This window comes from Piliocolobus tephrosceles, chromosome 4, assembly GCF_002776525.5.
Source record: "Piliocolobus tephrosceles isolate RC106 chromosome 4, ASM277652v3, whole genome shotgun sequence".
Taxonomy (NCBI): domain Eukaryota; kingdom Metazoa; phylum Chordata; class Mammalia; order Primates; family Cercopithecidae; genus Piliocolobus; species Piliocolobus tephrosceles.
Genome location: NC_045437.1, coordinates 146,324,782 through 146,343,023, shown reverse-complemented (window position 1 = coordinate 146,343,023; position 18,242 = coordinate 146,324,782). Strand labels below are relative to the sequence as shown.

General features: G+C 37.5%; 1 protein-coding gene across 3 annotated transcripts in view; it reads left to right on the top strand.

Moving 5' to 3' along the window:
- The window catches only part of KCTD16 (potassium channel tetramerization domain containing 16), a 317,761-nt gene that overhangs the window by 237,071 nt on the left and 62,448 nt on the right, over positions 1–18,242 (top strand). The gene's annotated exons all lie outside the window — the stretch shown is intronic.

Genomic DNA, 18,242 nt, shown 5'->3' with positions numbered 1-18,242 from the left:
TTCTTCATGACACTAATATATTTAATCTATTTCTGTAGAAGATATAGAAAACATTAGTACTGCTTTGCTATTTCATTTGACTTTCATGATAATGTCCTACCTGTAACCTCATATGTAACTAGGATAATTTCTGAGGACTACTTGCTGGGAAGTTCTGGTTTTATTTTTTCTCATGGGCTATAGAAACTAACACTAGATAATACAGTGGATTTTTAAATGTGCCAATTCCCAATAACCAACTTTGTGTCTTCCAAAGTTGAACCTGTTTTGCTATTTTTTCTGGGCTTATTCATTACTTCTGTGACATTTGGTCTTTATCCTGCTTGATCTGATGTGTCAAGTTCCTGAAGTTCTCAGCTCATGTTGTCATGGTACTAGGGGTTGAATGATAGGCAATATACTGTTGGGAAAATAGCATTTCAGATATATGTATTTTTTGCCTGAAGGTTTGATTATGTCTATAAACACACAAAATAAGTTATCTTGTGCTAATTTGTAAATATTCTGATAACTTGATACTTTGTTCTTAAGGCATCTAAATACAGCTCTGTTATAGACTGAGTATTTGGGGGCTATCATTCCCTACCCTCTCAAATTCATACGTTAAAGTCCTAACCCTAAGTACCTTAGAATGTGACTATATTCAGATATAGTAGTTTTAAAAAAATAATTTAAGATCTGTACCCAAAACATGTAAAACATTGATAAAAACATAGAAGAGGACACAAAAAAATAGAAAACCATTCTATGCTCATGGATTAAAAAAATTAATATTGTTAAAATGACACTACTAACAGAAACAATTTACAGACTCAATGCAATCCTTATCAAAATGCCAATGACATTTTCACAGAATTAGAAAAAAAAAGTCTTAAAATTTATATGGAACTACAAAAGACCTTGAATAGCCCAAGCAAACCTGAGTAAAAAGAACAAAGCTGAAGACATCACACTATGTGACTTCAAAATATACTACAAAGCTGTAGTAACCAAATCATCGTAATAGTGGTATAAAAATGCATGAAGAGACCAATGGAAAAAATGCAGAACCCAGATATAAATCCATGCATTTACAGCCAACTCATTTTCGACAAAGGTGTCAAGAAAATACGACAGAGAAAAGACATTCTCTTAGATAAATGGTGCTGAGAAAACTGGATTCATTCATGCAGAAGAATGAAATGAGTCTCTCTCTCATCAGATTAAAAAAATTAACTCAAATGAATTAAAGACTTAAATGCAAGACCTACAATTATTGAAGTCTTACAGAAAAACCTAGAAGAAATGCTTGTTGACATTGTCCTGAGAAAGAATTTTTTTGGATAGGACCTCAAAACCATACAGAACAAAAGCAAAAATCAGCAAATAGAATTATATCAAGCTAAAAGGTTTCTGCACAGCAAAGGAAACAATCAAAAAAGTGAGGAGACAATCCACGTAATGGGAGAAAACATTTGCCACTATCCAACTGACAAGAGATTAATAACCAGAACATACAAGGAGCTCAAGCACCTCAATAGCAAAAATAACCTGATTAAAAAATGGGCAAAGGATCTGAATAGATGTTCCTCAAAAGAAGATATACAAATGGTCAGCAGGTATATAAAAAATTGCCAAATCATGAATCATCAGAGAAATGAAAACCAAAACTACAAAGAGTATCATCTCACCCCAGTTCAAATGACTTTTATCAAAAAGACAGGGAGTAATGGATGTTAACAAGGATGTGGGGAAAGGGGAATGCTTTTGTATATTGTATTTTGTATTTTGTATATTGTTGTATTTTTGTATTTTGTATATTTTTGTATTTTGTATATTGTTGGTGGGATGTAAATTTGTACAGCTACTATGGAAAACTATAAAATTTCCTCAAAAAACTAAACATAGAACTATTGTATGATCTAACAATTCCACTGCTGTGTGCATATCCAAAAGAAGGAAAATTAATATATTGAAAGGATATCTGCACTCCCATGTTTATTGTAGCACTACTCACAATCGCCAAAATATGGACTCAACCTATGTGCTTATCAATGGGTAAACAGATAAAGAAATGTGGTAGATGTACCCAATGGAAAATCATTAAGCCATAAAAAAGAAATGAAATCCTGTCATTTGCAGCTACATAAATGAAACTAGAAGTCATTATATTAAGTGAAATAAACTAGGCCGAGAATGGCAAATATCACATGTTCTCACTCAGATGTAGGAGATAAAAAAGAATCTTGTGAAGATAAGGAGTAGATTGGTGCTTATCAGAGGCCAGGAAGGGTAAGGGTGAGGTAATATAAAGAGAGTTTGACTGATGGATTCTGTAATCCCGGCACTTTGGGAGGCTGAGGCGGGCAGATCACTTGAGGTCGGGAGTTCAAGACCAGCCTGGCCAACATGATGAACCTCCATCTCTACTAAAAATACAAAAATTAGCTGGGCATGGTGGTGCACACCTGTAATTCCAGCTACTTGGGTAGCTGAGGCACGAGAATCACTTGAACCTGGGAGGCAAAGGCTGCAGTGAGTCGAGATCATGCCACTGCACTCCAGCCTTGGCCACAGAGCAAGAGAGACCCTGTCTCAAATAAATAAATAAATAAATACCTAATGTTTGATCTATCAGTGACTATAGTTTACAATACTTCATTGTATGTTTTAAGATGACTAGAAAAGAATAATTTGAATGTTTCTAGCATAAAGAAACGACAAATATTTAAGGTGCTGCATATTCCAGTTATACTGATTTGATCTTTACGAATGATATGAATATATTAAATTATTACATGTACCCTGAAAATGTGGACATCTATTAGGTATCAATACAAAAATATAGTTACTATATTTTTAAAAAAGGTAATTAGGTTAAAATGAGGTCATTAGAGTGGGCCCTAATCCAGTATGACTGGTGCCCCTACTAAGAGGAGATTAGGATTCAGGCATGCACAGAGGAAACATCCTGTGAAGTCAAAGAGGTCCTCAGAAGAAGCAAGCTTGTTGACACCTTGATCTCAGACTTTAGCCTCTAAAATTATGAGAAAACAAATTTCTGTTGTTTGAGCCATCTATTGTGTGGTACTTTGTTATGGCTGCCCTAGCAATTGAATGCAGGTTTATATAAGATTTTTTAATCCGTAAATTGAAGATTACACATAATTCATTCATTTATGAACTAGTCTAGCATATCATTTGTTGATTTAGGGAAAAATGTTCATATATATTTTTCAGGAATGTATTATCAGTTTGCTTTCAAGAATATCAGCCCTCCATCCCCAACAAGTCTACAAGATCCCCTTGAAGGGGCAAGAAATCAGGGACTATAAGAAGAATTAAAACAAAAACGATTCATTAGTTATCTTGAATTGTGGTATTTATTATACTAACACTAGTCATTCATTATATCTCCATGGTCAAGATGGAGACTCCTGTGATTTCAATGTACAATGCATACTCTGGAATGAATACAAAGGGTATAGCTTACAAAAATCTGTGAGTACTCTCTTTTGAATAGACAGGCTGTCAGTGGTCTTTAATAGGTTGCTGCTGCAGAATGAGTGTTGATTTAAGAAACTGGAGAACCGGGTTCTGATTTGAAGTCTGTCACTAGGTCTGTGAAACCTTGGCCACTCCAGTTTTTCTCTGTGGATTGCAGAGTCCTCATCTGTGAGCTAAAGGAACTGGATTGGATTAGGTGACCTTGTAGATCCATTCTATCCTTAAAAGTCAGTGTAAGCATCCCCAGTGGATAAATCTGCTTAGGAAACATTTCACACCTGTAAGACTTTTGGGTGGGTTTAAAGCAATCTATCTAGCCACAAGTTAAACAAGTAAATATTCAGAAAAACTTAGTTCTGCTTCCAAATTTTCAAGGTATCAGTGGAGGCATGATATCCTGTTATTTCTTCTACATTCTCCTTGTTATTTCATTCATGTTTTCCTCTCCATGGTGTCGACATTGTATAGTATTATAAAGTAAATCTAGCCTCTGATTAGTAGCATAAAAAGTGCTACATATCCTCAGAACCCAAACAGGTTGTCATGGCAACTGATGACATTTTTATCCTTCAGAGTGCACTAGGAGTACATGGCCTGTGTGTTCCTGCAAAGTGTTTCATGTTATTTTTGCAGTGGGAAAGATGGAACCACTAATGGTGTGAAAATAGGAAGTCATCCAACTCAAATCCTTACTTTATGGGCTTAGTTCAGGCAGGGACAATGTCGTCTTAGTCACTGAATCCCTAGGGCTTGCATTAACATAGTCACTTACTGCATGATTTTTACATAAAGGAATACATACATTTCAGAATATCTTGCTGGTACATGACCTCCAGCATAAATGACCTAGCCAATTTAAATTTAGCAAAGTTTTATTTATCATGGTGCAGTAGATATTTGTCATTTTTGCTAATCAGCATCTACTTATGCCTCAGTTTTTTTCTGGAATATCACCCTCTCTCCAAATCTTGTTAAGTGTGTTTTAGTTGAAGTTGCTCTTCCCCGAGACACAATAATGGACATTTGACTTAAGACTACCAATGAGGGCCTTGTATTCCTGTGTCTGCAGCAATTGATTCAGAGATAATTAAACTGAGACCCACTGCTGATGGAACTCAGAGGCACACACTCCTTTTTAGCTGATCCTCATATGAATTTTGATTGGTCTGAAGCTATTGGCAACGGTCTTAGTCTGTTTTGTGCTACTATAACAGAAAACCTGAGACTGAGTAATTCATAAAGAATAGAAATGTATTTCCTCAGAGTTCTTGAGCCTGGGAAGTCCAAGAGAAAGGTCCCGTCTGATGAGGGCCTTCTTGCTGTGCCCTCCTATGCAGCAAGGTGAGAGGGCGAGAGAGAGAGAGAGAACAAGAGGGAGCCAATCATGTCCTTGTGTAAGAAACCAACTCCCATGATAATGAATCCACTTCTGTAATAAAGGCATTAATCCACACCTGAGGATAGTGTCCCCATGAACCAAGCACCTTCCATTAGGTCCCATCTCCCAACATATAACACTGAAGATCAAGTTTCCAACACATGCTTTTATTTGGCAGGGGGGGGAACACATTTGAACCATAGCAACAACTGTATTACCATTAATGGAACCTTAGGATGAGGAACAAAGCAGAGGAAAGGGATGAGGAGGGACTGGGACCTGGTGATATTGTTTGAGCCACTCCTAAAGCTAGATCATCTTTCAGACTTATCCATTTTATGAGCCAATAAAATTTTCTTATTGTTTTAAACACTTGGGATTGAATCTCTGTCATTTGCAACATAAATTATATCCATAGAAAAAAGACCCAAAACAAGCTTTGAGGAATGGTAGAAAAAATCCTGATCCATGGACAAACACTTAACTGTTTGATTTGGGGCAAATTTCTGTCTGAGAAATGGGGTCAATTATCCAAGGCCTTTGTATTTTCCATGGTTATTAAGAGGCTCAAACTTGAAAACGTATGTTTGAAGTGCTTTATAAAATATAAAACTCTTGTACTACTGCCAGCTATTAAAATTTTGACAAAGGTACTGAAAATAATACCAAGGAATAGGACTTAATCTGGAAGCTGCTAATTCCATGATATTTAAATAAGCATCTTAGTTATTACATGCCTCTGACCTGAAGGAAACCATGTGATGCAAAATGATCGGGTGCTGAGAGAAAAGAAATTTAATCTGCTTTTAGAAAGTTTCTGGTTACACAGATAATCTTAAAATGTAGAATGGGTGAAAGGATTTTATTAACAATATTATTGTCACTCATCATTCATTGACCATATACTATATGTTATGCTTTGTATATCCTTCTAACTCCCACAATAACTCTACAAGGAAGGTACTGTTTCTTTCTCCTGTTATATAGATGAAGGAACTAAGAGTTATGGACACTAAATAATTCTCTCAATGTTGAACAAGTAATAGGCAGAACACAAGCTCAGTCCATCCATCTCCAAAATATTTCATTTTGTTTCTTAATTCAAATGTTTACAACAGAAATATAGGTATATGTGTGCTGCCTTCATTATTGAGTTGTTTTGTTAAGGTGAATTGTTGCGGTTGAGTTGGAAGACAGAAAAGGCAGACTAGTAGCCCAACACTCAGTCCGGACTCTGCCCAAACTTGGACAAGTTACATCATCATTCTGAGAGTTTCTCAAAGGAAATGTTATGAAGATTGAATGAGGCACACCTAGGATAGTTCTTTGAAGAACTAAGATGTGTTCGACAAACAGGAAATATGTTTACTAAAGATATTCTAGGTCCAAGTCATTGTCCCTCCACTGAGGAATTAAATTGCTTTTGAATTTGATAGTTACAAAGTACTTTCACTAAAAAAAAAAAAAAAAAAAAAAAAAAAAAAAAAAAACCGAGGTGAAATTTGCACAACATAAAATTCACCATTTTATAGCAAACAATTCAGTGGCATTTAGTATTGTCATAATTTTGCACAACTACCACCTGTATCAAGCTCCAAAACATTTCCACCACTCCAAAGTAAAACTCCTTAACCATTAACCAGTTTTTCCCCATTTCCTCCTCCTACAATCCCCTGTAAGCTACCAATCTGTTTTTGTGTCTTTATGGATTTATTTTGGATATTTCATATAAATGAGCCCATAACTATATGTGATATTCTGTGTGTGGCTTTTTTTTTCCTAACATAATGTTTGGAAAGCTCATCTACCCTGTAGCATGTATCAGTACTTCATTTCTTTTTAGTGGCTGAATAATATTTCATCACATTTATATACCATAACTTGTTTGTCCATTTATTCCTTGATGAGATTTAGGCTACTTCCACTTTTTGGGTTTTGTGAATAGTGCTGCTATCATCATGCTTGAACATGTACTTGTTTGAATACCTGTTTTCAATTCTCTGAATATATACCTAAAAATGAAATTGTATTATCATATGGTAATTCTACATTTAGCTTTCTAAGGAACCACCAAATTGTTTTCTGGAGTGGCTGAACATTCAGGGACTAAATATTTCGATTTCTCACCACCATTGTGGAGAGCTCTAATTTCTTTGTATCTTCAACACTTGTAATTTTTATTTTAAAAATATATTATACCTATATTAGTGAATGTAAAATGGTGCCGCATCGTGATTTTGATTTGCATTTCCCTAATGACTAATGAAATCATGCATCTTTTTGTTTGTTGCCCATTTGTATATTTTCATTGGAGAAATGTCCAGTGAAGTTCTTTGTTCATTTTTAAACTGAGTTTGCTTTTTTCGTTATTGAATTTTGAGATTATACGTTCCAAAAAATAGTTATCAGATAGATGATTTGCAGTATTTTCTCCCATTCTGTAATCTCATTTTTTGATAATGTTCTTAAAACTATTTTTAAATTTTTGATGAGATACAATTTATTTTTATTTTGTTTTTGTTGTTGCTTTTAATGGCATATCCATTACCAAACCGAAGATCATGGTGATGTAGTTATATGTTTTTCTGCAAGAGTTTTATGGTTTTAGGTCTCTTATATTCATTGATCCTTCTGAGGGTTTTTTTTTTTTTTTTGGTGTATGGTGTCAAGGAGGGGTCCAACTTCATTCTTTTGCATATGGATATCTAGTTGTTTCAGTATTATTTGTTGAAGATGTGTCTGGAATTGGTTCCTTCTGGTGTGTTCTTGGTCTCGCTGACTTCAAGAATGAAGCCACGCACCCTCACGGTAGGTGTTACAGTTCTTAAATGTGGTGTGTCCGGAGTTTGTGTCTGATGTTCAGATATGTCCAGAGTTTCTTCCTTCCGGTGGGTTCGTGGTCTTGCTGACTTCAGGTGTGAACCTACAGACCTTCCCAGTGAGTGTAGGACACTCAAAGGTGGTAGGTCCGAAGTTGTTCAGTCCTCCTGGTGGGTTGGTCTCAATGGCTGCAGAAGTGAAGCTGCAGACCTTCACAGCGAGTGTTACAGCTCATAAAGGTACTGTGGACCCAAAGCATGAGCAGCAGCAAGATTTGTTGCAAAGACAGAAAGAAGAACCCTTCCACAGCCTCAAAGGGAACCCAAGATTGGGTAAGTCGAGTGGCCAGCTTTTACTCCCCAATTTGGCCCCACCCATATCCCACTGATTGGTCCATTTTACAGAGAGCTGATTGGTTCATTTTACAGAGTGCTCATTGGTCTATTTTACAGAGTGCTGATTGGTCCGTTTTTACAGAGTGCTGATTGGTGCATTTACAAACCTTTAGCTAGACACAGAGCGCTGACTGGTGCATTTACAATCCTTTAGCTAGACAGAAAAGTTCTCCAAGTCCCCACCCGACCAGGAAAGCCCAGCCACTTCACCTCTCAAAGAGAGTCTTTACTTCTTTACAGGTCTTGGTGCTCTTGTCAAACATCATTTAGCCTTAGATATATGGGTTACAGTAATTTTATTTTTGCCATTACTTGCTTTTCCGAATCCTGGTGGAAACACGGGGAACCAATTCTCTTCTCACTTTAACAAGTGTAGAAGTTATGCTTGAGATGTTAAATGTTTTAATATTAAAAATGTTTTCCATTTTCTAATAGACCATCTATGTGCGAGACCATGCTGGAAGAGATGTATATCTGTTATTTCTCAGTTGTATAACAGTCCCATAGAATCATTACTCCAGTGTACCATGAAAAGTATTATGAGGTCAAGTTATACACCCTAACTTTTACAACCCATTAACATCATGGTTATGTTTGGAACACAGAACCTTTGACCCCAAAGCTCATGCTTATTCCACCAAGCCACACTGTCTTCAGTTACACAACTCATCATCTCTCTGTATCTTGTTTCCCACTGCTGTTATCCTCATTGTAGTTGGAGGAGTCTTCCTAAAATACAGTCAGATCAAAACACTTTGCTGCTTAAAATACTACTCTTACGATCTTGGTAAGAAGTTATTTCCATTGTGCCCATTTGACACGTTTGTTGCTCAGTTTCTGACATATTTTGGAGAAAATGCTCCTGCACTATTGTAATTTGCATGCCTGATATTCTTATGTCTGACTGCCTTTTCAGTCCTAAAAGGTTTACAGTGTGCTTTGTTACATGCAGCTTTTTCTGAATTCTGTTGCTGGATTTTAAAATCACCTTTTAGCCTACTTTACTTGCTTTTCTCTTATGACCAAAACAAAAATGCGTAAGAAATTGTGCCATAAAGTGATTTATTGGCTTTCTCCCCCTTAATCAATGGAGTATTCCTTTTGCAAACAAGGTATACTCTTGTCAACTCGGTCATATTTCTCTCTGTGTGTGTTTAATGTAAAGGGGATGGTTTCCCCTCATTAAACACATGTGTTTCTTCCTCTTCTGCTGCTGGAGGCAGGGCAATCGTGAAGGCTGGGGTAAAAATGCCTTTTAATTCCAGCTGTTACTCATGGAGATGAAGAGAGAATAATCCACTTGATACCTATAGACCAGCACTTTCCAGTAGTACTTTTCTGCAGAAGTGGAAATATACCTGTCCTATTTAATGCGGTAGACACTGACTACATATGGCTACAGAACACTTGAAATGCTTATGAAGAATGGACTAAAGTTTTTATTTTATCTAATTTTAAGCAATTTAATTTAAATTAGATAGCCACCTGTGGCTAACGACTACCCTGTTGCATGGGAGAGCTACAGCCTTTTGCAATTATGATCACAGAACTAGCAAATATAGATCAAAGTAATCAGGATAACTGATGAGTCAGAAGCACTCGGTAAGAAGTAATCTAGGAAGAACTTCTGAGGCAGAAGGCAAATGACTTTTTGTACAATTCTTCCATGGGCTTATATTCATTTATTTATGTATTGAAATAATATTTTGAGCACCTATCAGTTACTAAGTACTGTTCTGAATGCTGGTGATACAGCAGGAAGCAAAATAAATTCCCTTCCTCATGGTGTTTATATTCAAGTGTGGAGTTCATCAATCTCAGCGTTATTTTTGGCCAGATAATTTTTTGTGGTGAAAGTCTGTTCTGTGCATTATAGGATAACTTGAAGCATCCCTGGCCTCTATCTCTGCAGTTTACTGGTTGGGGACTGCAGTTTGAACTAAGGCAAGAGTAACAGAGATGAAGAGGAAAGAGGCAGATTATGGTGATATTTAGGAAGTGACGGCACATGTATACATATGTAACAAACCTGCATGTTGTGCACATGTGCCCTAGAACTTAAAGAATAATAATAATAATAATAATAATAATAATAATAATAATAATAATAAAAGGAAGTGACATTGACAAGGCTTGGTGGCTTATTGGGTCTGGGAGATAAGAAAGAAGCAGGAATCAAAGATGGGTCCAGAATGACTTATTTAAATGTGCGCGTGTATGTGTGTATGCACGCTGATAGATTTTACTCTTCAGAGGCCATGGTTACAATAGAACAACTGTACTTTTTTAAATAGAGGCTGAGGATTGAATCCATGTTTGGGTGTTCTTAAGGGAACTGCTTTTAATTTTAGTTTTGGGTAGGGTCTAATGCATCATGTATAGGTGCATATATGTGGCTCAGCCCTTTGCCTTGTCTCTGGTAAAAAGCAAAGAGAAAATACCTGCCTCTATAAGCCTCAATATACCCTGGAGATCAATATTCTTGGGAAACCTATCAAAGGAGAGAGACTGGGGCAAAAATCGCTGTCTTGTGCTCACAGATAACCCTCAGAATAACTTCTCTGATGGCATTGGTTTGGATTGCCCTCTGAATGTGAATTTCACGCTTGATGAAAGTCATCTCAAAGCCAATAGAAGGAATCTGAGCAAAGGAAATCAGATTTATGTAATCTGCTTTAGCCTCTTTTCTATTCTAGCATCTCAAGCATCTTTCTGCTCCTTCTCTACCTCAGTGATTTTAAGCTTCACTTTGTTATTCTGTTTTCTCAGACCTTTTCCCAGCTGTTATGTGGCAAGCCACAGGGCAAGTATAGATATGTCTTGATTGCTTATTTTTAATTGAAAAACTTTGTTTTTTGTCCTTAACTTTGAATGGTTTAATGTGGGTATTTCCTGACTTAGGTTCTCAAAATCATACCAAACAAAACAAAACTAAACTCAACAAAACAAAACAAAAAATCTCAAAGCGAAATCAAGTGAGTCTCTCAAGCCTCACTTCTCTGTGCAAAAAGGTGATTTATTACCTATATTAAGGTTCCCCTGAGTCCAAACTTGTTTTTGTAGTTGGGCCATGTGTAAATCTGCTGTCCTGGGGAGTCAGGTATCTACTCGCATGGGTTGATTTATAAGGGAGACTGTGGTGCATTGGATAAAGGAGTAGGAAGAATATTTTTGTGTATACCTGGGACTTGACACGAGACAGAATATCATGCCATGAGTACTCCATCTGGTTCCTTGGACTCAGTTTGAATGCCAGTGGGGTAAGGGTATGACTCAGTGCTGAAGGAATTTGTTTTTTCAAAGCCTTAGGTGACAGAGTCTAGCAGAGAGACAAAGATAGAGCTACTGTCTCCACTGTTACACAGACATTACAATTACTTCAGCAATACTAGGATTGGCAGCGTTGAGTACATTCAGGACTTGCTTACCTAGCATGGACATTGGTTGTAGGGACAATGATAAAGATGAGGAATGTGAATAGACTTGTTCTTGAAAACACCAAAGTCAACCCTTAGAATCCAGGGAGAAAGTAAGTAAGAGACACTCTGATGGGGAGAGCCTAATGCCATCCAAAATGAGTGGACAGAACTCATATAGAATTTGGGTCATCTTACTTTATTTGTACTAAAATATCCCAAGGCCTGGGATATTGAATTAGCCATAAAGGCCCTAGATAGGAAAATATTTGTCTACATGTGCAGTAGAACTTTAATAAAAAACTTAGTATGAGTTCCCTGACAGAATTTCAACCAATGTCCCTCATCTACTTATCACATACTCTGACTCTTAAATGTCATCTACAATCTCTGCTTTCTGAGTGACAAAGCAGAGAATGCAAAACTAGAAACAAATTGTCTGGCTAAACCCCGGGCTGCTTAGTATGTAAAACCAGTGAATGCCATTAACTTTGCTGAGCTGATAATCAAGGCTGTGGTCTAGTATTTGTCAAAGAGAATCAGGGACCAGGCTTTCTTAGCTGTTGATTTACATCTAAATGTTTCTGTTTGATTGTGTGTTGATTTGAGAATTGGAATGGTGTGCCATGTACTCATCTCACTTTCTTAAGCAGCTTGAAATTTAGAACATCCACATTTAAAAAATTTCAGACAGATCCACAAGTAGAAGTATTTGTCCTCCCCTATTTGTGTGAAAAATACAACAGGCTGTACTGAAAACTTTCAGCAAGTGCTATTTATTCTTATTACTTGGCACGGAGCCTTCTCAACTCTGTCTCCAAATAGTACAGCCCTATGTGTTTAATTTCTGTTGTCTAGTTGGGGAAATGTGGGATAGTATTGAACAACAGCAAAAGTCAAATTTTCTCATCATCTTTGTCTACTGAATAAACAGTAAATGAGTTTATATAATGAAAGAGTAAAGAAATGACCTAATCCTCAAAAATTGGATATTTATTAAGGGGACTATGGGATTCTGTAGAAGAATATGTTACCATTTAAAATGAAAACATGTTTAAGAAGCATATCTAATGATATGTCAAAATACTCCTTGTCTAATGCTAAGTGAAAACAGTAGATTACAAAAATGAATATATACCCCATGTGGATGTTAGGAGGTGAAAGTAACGTTATGCAATAGCTTATGCAAGTGTTTAGTGAACATCTACAGGGGGAGGACCAACAAGGACCTTTTTCTTATAAGCTTACATCATAGTAGCAAAGATAGATAATGAAGCAGCAAATAATCATTCTCTTAAGATTGTGACATTTGAGTCACCTGAATGACAAGATGGAGCCATATATGAAAAATGAAAGAGAATGGCATTCTCATCAGAGAAGACTGTAAGTTCAAATGACCTGGTGTGAGAATGAGTGTGGAATGTTTGAGGAACAGAAGGAAGGCCAATTTTGCTAGAGTGAAGTGACTGAGGAAGGGAGTGGTAGATGATAAGCTTTGGATGGAGCAAAGACACCAGTCATGTAAAATTACATAGGCTCGAATAGAGTCAGGGTTCTGTTAAGAGAACATAGGAAGCCAGCTTTTAAGCAAGGGAGTAACATAATTTGTTTTACGCTTTTGAAATATTCCTCTGGCACTATGTGTAGAATGAACTGTAGGGGACAATCAGACCTGTCAGAGAATATTACAGGCACAGAGGAGAGAGATAATGGTTTCTTAGTCTAGGTTACAGGTCTCAGTCAGGTCATTCCTCCCATCCCCCAGCCCTTTCAGAAAATACATTAGACAGTGTCCCTAGATATTTTTGGTTGTCATAACTGGGAAGGGGTTGCTACTGGTATCTAGAAGAGAGAGACCAGGGATACTACTAAGTATCTCACAATGCACAGGACAACTTCTCACAACAACAAAAATATTTAGCACAAAATGTAAATAAAACTAAGATGGGAAAACCCATTTTGAACTAACCCAGTGGAGATGAGAGAAGTCGGTAGATTATTAGTTAATTCTAGAGATTAAATGAACAGGACTCACTGAGAGATTGGATGAAGAGGCAAGAGAAAAAAAGTAATAAATAACCATTCCCTGGGAATTATGCTTTATCCACTAGAGTCCAACCTTTTGTCTTCCCTAGGCCACACTGGAAAAAGAAGAATTGTCTTAGACCACACATAAAATACATGAACACTAATGACAGCTGATGAGCTAAAAAAAAAAAAAAAAAGTCCTTGTATAATTTTCCTGATATCCACCACCACAAAATAAGTCCTCACATTAAAAGTGTTGGACGTCCATGCTTTATACTAAGATTAAATAGTACATGGCAGAGCTGGAACCAGCAATTCAGATACTCTGACTCTGAAGTCCGGACTCACTACCACATCAAGCTTCTCTGTAAGTGGTAGGAAAGCATGCATTAAACTCAGATCTATCATTTTAAATATTTACTGCCCTAAAACCTGCTCTTGTGCTTCACTATATTGGTCTGAGAAGCTTCTAAGTGGCCAATGAAACGTAATTGGGTTAATTTCCAGTGTATATGGTCAGCCAGGATTAGTTTTTACAATTGTCAATTATACCAGGAAATTTAAACAGCATTGAGTAGGATATCTCTGCATAGGCATATGGGGTGGATGAGCTGATGCACGTTCTTCTGCATCATAGTAAGTCAGTAAATACATAATCCTCTGATGGCTTCCCAGCTGAATTAGAACAAAATCTAAAGGCCTTGATCCCTAAGCAGTTTGCACTGGCTGTTGCTCACCTGTCCAATCTCAGTTAGGGCCACTCTGTATTAGATCATGTTCTGCTGTTACACTAGAATATAACAGACTGAGTAACTTTAAAAGAGTAGAAATTTATTTGGCTCATGTTTCTAGAGGCTGAGATTCAAGAGCATGGCTTTGGTGTCTGGTGAGGATCATTCCATGGCAGAAGAGCATCACAAAGCAAGTGAACTTACCACACAAGAGACAAGATGGGAGCCAAAGTTATCCTTTTATCAAAAGCCCACTTCCGTGGTAACTAGCCCACTCCCACGATAAAGTCATTAATCAATTCATGAGAGTGAAAGGGAATCCCTTATTGCCTATAGATCCCACCTCTTAATATAGTCACAATGGCAATTAAATTTCCCCATACGTTTTGAAGGGAGCATTCAAATCATAGCATTCCATCCTTGCCCCCCAAAACTTAGGTCCTCACATACAAATACATCTATTGTATTCCAATAGCCCCCAAATCTAAACTCATTCAAGCATCAACTCACAAGTCCAAAGTCCATAATCTCATATGAAACAGATACAGGTGAGACTCAAGGCATGATTCATCCTGAGGCAAATTTCTTCCTGCTGTGAACCTATGAAACAAGTAATCTACTCGAGAAATACAATAGTAGATCAGGCATAGGATAGGCATTCACACTCTCCAAAAGGGAGAAATAGGCAAGAAGAAAGAGGTAACTGATCCCAAGTAAGTTCAAAGCCCCAAAAGGGGAAAAAAACTCAATAAATCTAAAGCTAGAGAATAATATCCTTTGACTCCATGTCCTGTTTCCTGGGGGTAGAGATTGGTTCCTCAAGGCCACAGGCCTATAGCCTTGTTGGGGTCATCCCACCCAGCAGCTCTGTCAGGTTGGAGTCTTCTGCTTGCAGATTTCCTAGGCTGGAGCTGCACACTGGTGGACCTAGAGTAATGGGGTCTCTGAGAGGCCTCAGTCCCATGGTTCCACTAGACATTGTCCTCATAGGGACTCTCTGTGGCGACTTTACTCCCACAACAAGTCTCTGCCTGGACCTCCAAGCAATCCACAATATCCTTTGAAATCTAGGTGGAGGTAGCCATACCCCCACTACTCTTGCATTCTGTAAGACTGAAGAATTAGCACCACATGGATGTTGCCAAGACTTATGGCTTCTACCTTCTGGAGTAGCAGCATGTACCACACCTGGACTCACTTGAGACATGACTGAGGCAAAAGAAGCACTGTGCTGGAATGCAAGGAACAGAGTCCCAAGGAAGCCCTGGGCAGTGAGCTTATGAAGAGCACCTTGGGCCCATCTCCTGAAACTATTCTCCCCTCCTAGAGCTCTGGACATGTTATGTGAGGGGCAGCCTCAGAGATCTTTGAAATGACTTCTTTAGGATCTTTCTCCCATTGTCTTCAATAGTAACTTATTCTTTCTATTCATACTAATCTCTTTGTCCCTTGCCACACTCTTAGTTTGCTCTCCTAAAGACACCTTTCACTCTTTACATGGCCAGATTGCAAAAGTTTCAAATATTTCTGTTCTGCTTCTCTTTTATTGATAAATTTAATTAAGTCATTTCTTTTTTCTTGTATCTCACTGTATGCAGTTAAAAGCAACCACAAAGCAGAATGAATGAATTGCTGCTTAGATATTTCTTCTGTCAGATGTCCTAGTTTATCATTCTCAAGTTCTGCACTCTATCAATCCCTAGGGCATCAGCACAATTCAACCAAAGTCTTTCCAACCATATAACCAGGATGACTTTTATTCCAGTTTCCAATACCTTGTTTCTCACTTCCATTTGTGACATCATCAGAACAGCCTTTACTGTGGATACTTCTACTAGCATCCTGATCATGAGCACTTAAGTAATCTCTAAAAAGACTTTCCCTACAGCTTGTCTCTTCTATTGAGCTCTCACCAGAATCACCCTTAATACTTCATTTGCAAAAATACAGGCTTTTTCTAGCCTGCTTCTCTAAAATTCTTTCAGATTCTGCCCATTATCCAGTTCCAAAGCCATTTCTACATTTTCAGGGGTTTTTTTTTGTTTTGTTTTGTTTTTTAATAGTGTTAGCTCCATCTCTCAGTAACAATTTTCTGGCTTAGCTTGCTTTCTGCTGCTGTAACAGAGTACCACAGATTGATTAATTTATTTAAAAAAATGGAAGTTTATTTGGCTCATGGTTCTGAAAGTTGGAAAGTCCAGGAGCATGGCACCAGCATCTGGGGAGGGTCATACCCATCAAGGGAGGTATCATAGGGCAAGCAAGTGCATGAGAAAAAGAGACAAGATGGAAACTGAACTTATTTTTTTTATCAAGAGCCCACTCCTAGGGTAACTAACCCACCCCCTTGATAATGGCATTAATCCATTGATAAGGGTGGATTCCTCATACTTAATCATCTCTTAAATTTCCAACCTCTTGATACTGTTATAATGACAATTAAATTTCAGCATGAGTTTCAGAGAAGACATTCAAACCACATTACTTTTTCCATTGGCCATTTTTCTGTCCACTATATATGCTACACTTATTCCCACTTTAGGTCTTTTGTATTCTCTGTTCCCTCTTCCTGGAACACTTTGGCCTGATTTATAATAAGGTTAGCTGTTGCACAATGGGAGAATGTAGCTGAGTATGCTTGGTAGCAGAGGAGCTGTAGGTTCTAGGAAATGGGATTGCAAATAATACCCAGACACTTTGGGAGAAAATGTTTCAGGATAAAGACGTTGGAAATAAACTTCCAGCTTAAATGAAGTTGCTGGTTTGAATTAGGCGGGGCTGAGTATCTTGACCTTCTACTCAGGATTCAGTTGTTAGCATAGAGATCTAGCCTCAATCAAATTCAATAGACATTCCTACTTTATTTTCTGGGCTCCTTTTCTACCTTCCAGTGACCTCACTTCTTGGGAGACTCAGAGTCATATACTCTTTTATTACTCTCCAGAACGCCCATTGTGCTACATTCTCTGAGGAGGGACCCAAACTCTCCTCAAATGGTTTCTCCTTATATTTTCTGATGCATCCAAAACCTCATGCCCTCTTGAATCTGATATTAGCTATTTATTTTTAAAAAATTGAAGAAGAGAAGATACATCTTGGATCACTCGTTCACAAATTTGTCTGCATCTTCAAGTCACCTATGACATTTTAAGAAACACAGATTCCTGCTATCATCCCCAGAGATGCTGATTTAATTGGTATGGAGTGCAGCCTGGGTGCCTTCCAGGTGATTCTAAGACACAGGCAAGATTGAGGGTAACTGTCTTAGATTATACTCCTGCAGCTAAGATATAGCTCCAGTGAAAATAACATAGATCTGGTTTCAGATTAGGAATATTGGAAAGGTTACTCCATTTCCTAGTTTGAGAATTGGATTAGGTTACCCAGTCTCAATCTTGTGTAGTTCATTTATCAGTAAAATTAAGGTAATAATAATTACCCCAGCAATAGGTTGTGATTATTGAAATAGCTTAGCACGGTATCTGTCACAGAGTAAGAAGTCAAATAATTTGACCTCTTTCGCTTCATAGCCCTTGACTTGTGACCACAGAAAGGCTGTACATGCTCCATTTATAGATAGAGTCCTTCTCCCTTTGGTACACCCCAAAGAAGGACAAAGACTTAGTTGGCAATCTGCCTCAAACCTCTGTACCCCAGGTACACCTTCCTTAGTTGGAGTATGCATTGTTACATATTCTGACTCAAGAACATTGGAAATAGATAAAATGGTGGTAAGCCCTTCTTTGCTGTTGCTTGTCTGTTAATCAGCATCTTGAAAACAACTCTAGACACCAACATCCTATTTGTCTCTCTGATGCCAACACTTGTATAACAGCCAATTACAAGGCATTTGTCATTGTTTTTATACCATAACTTGGTAATTTGATTTAGACAGGGGAATTTTCTGTTGATTAATCTAGGTGGATTACCAAGTCAGAATACATTTATTAAAACACCAATTAGATCCTGCTCCCTCATCCATCACAAG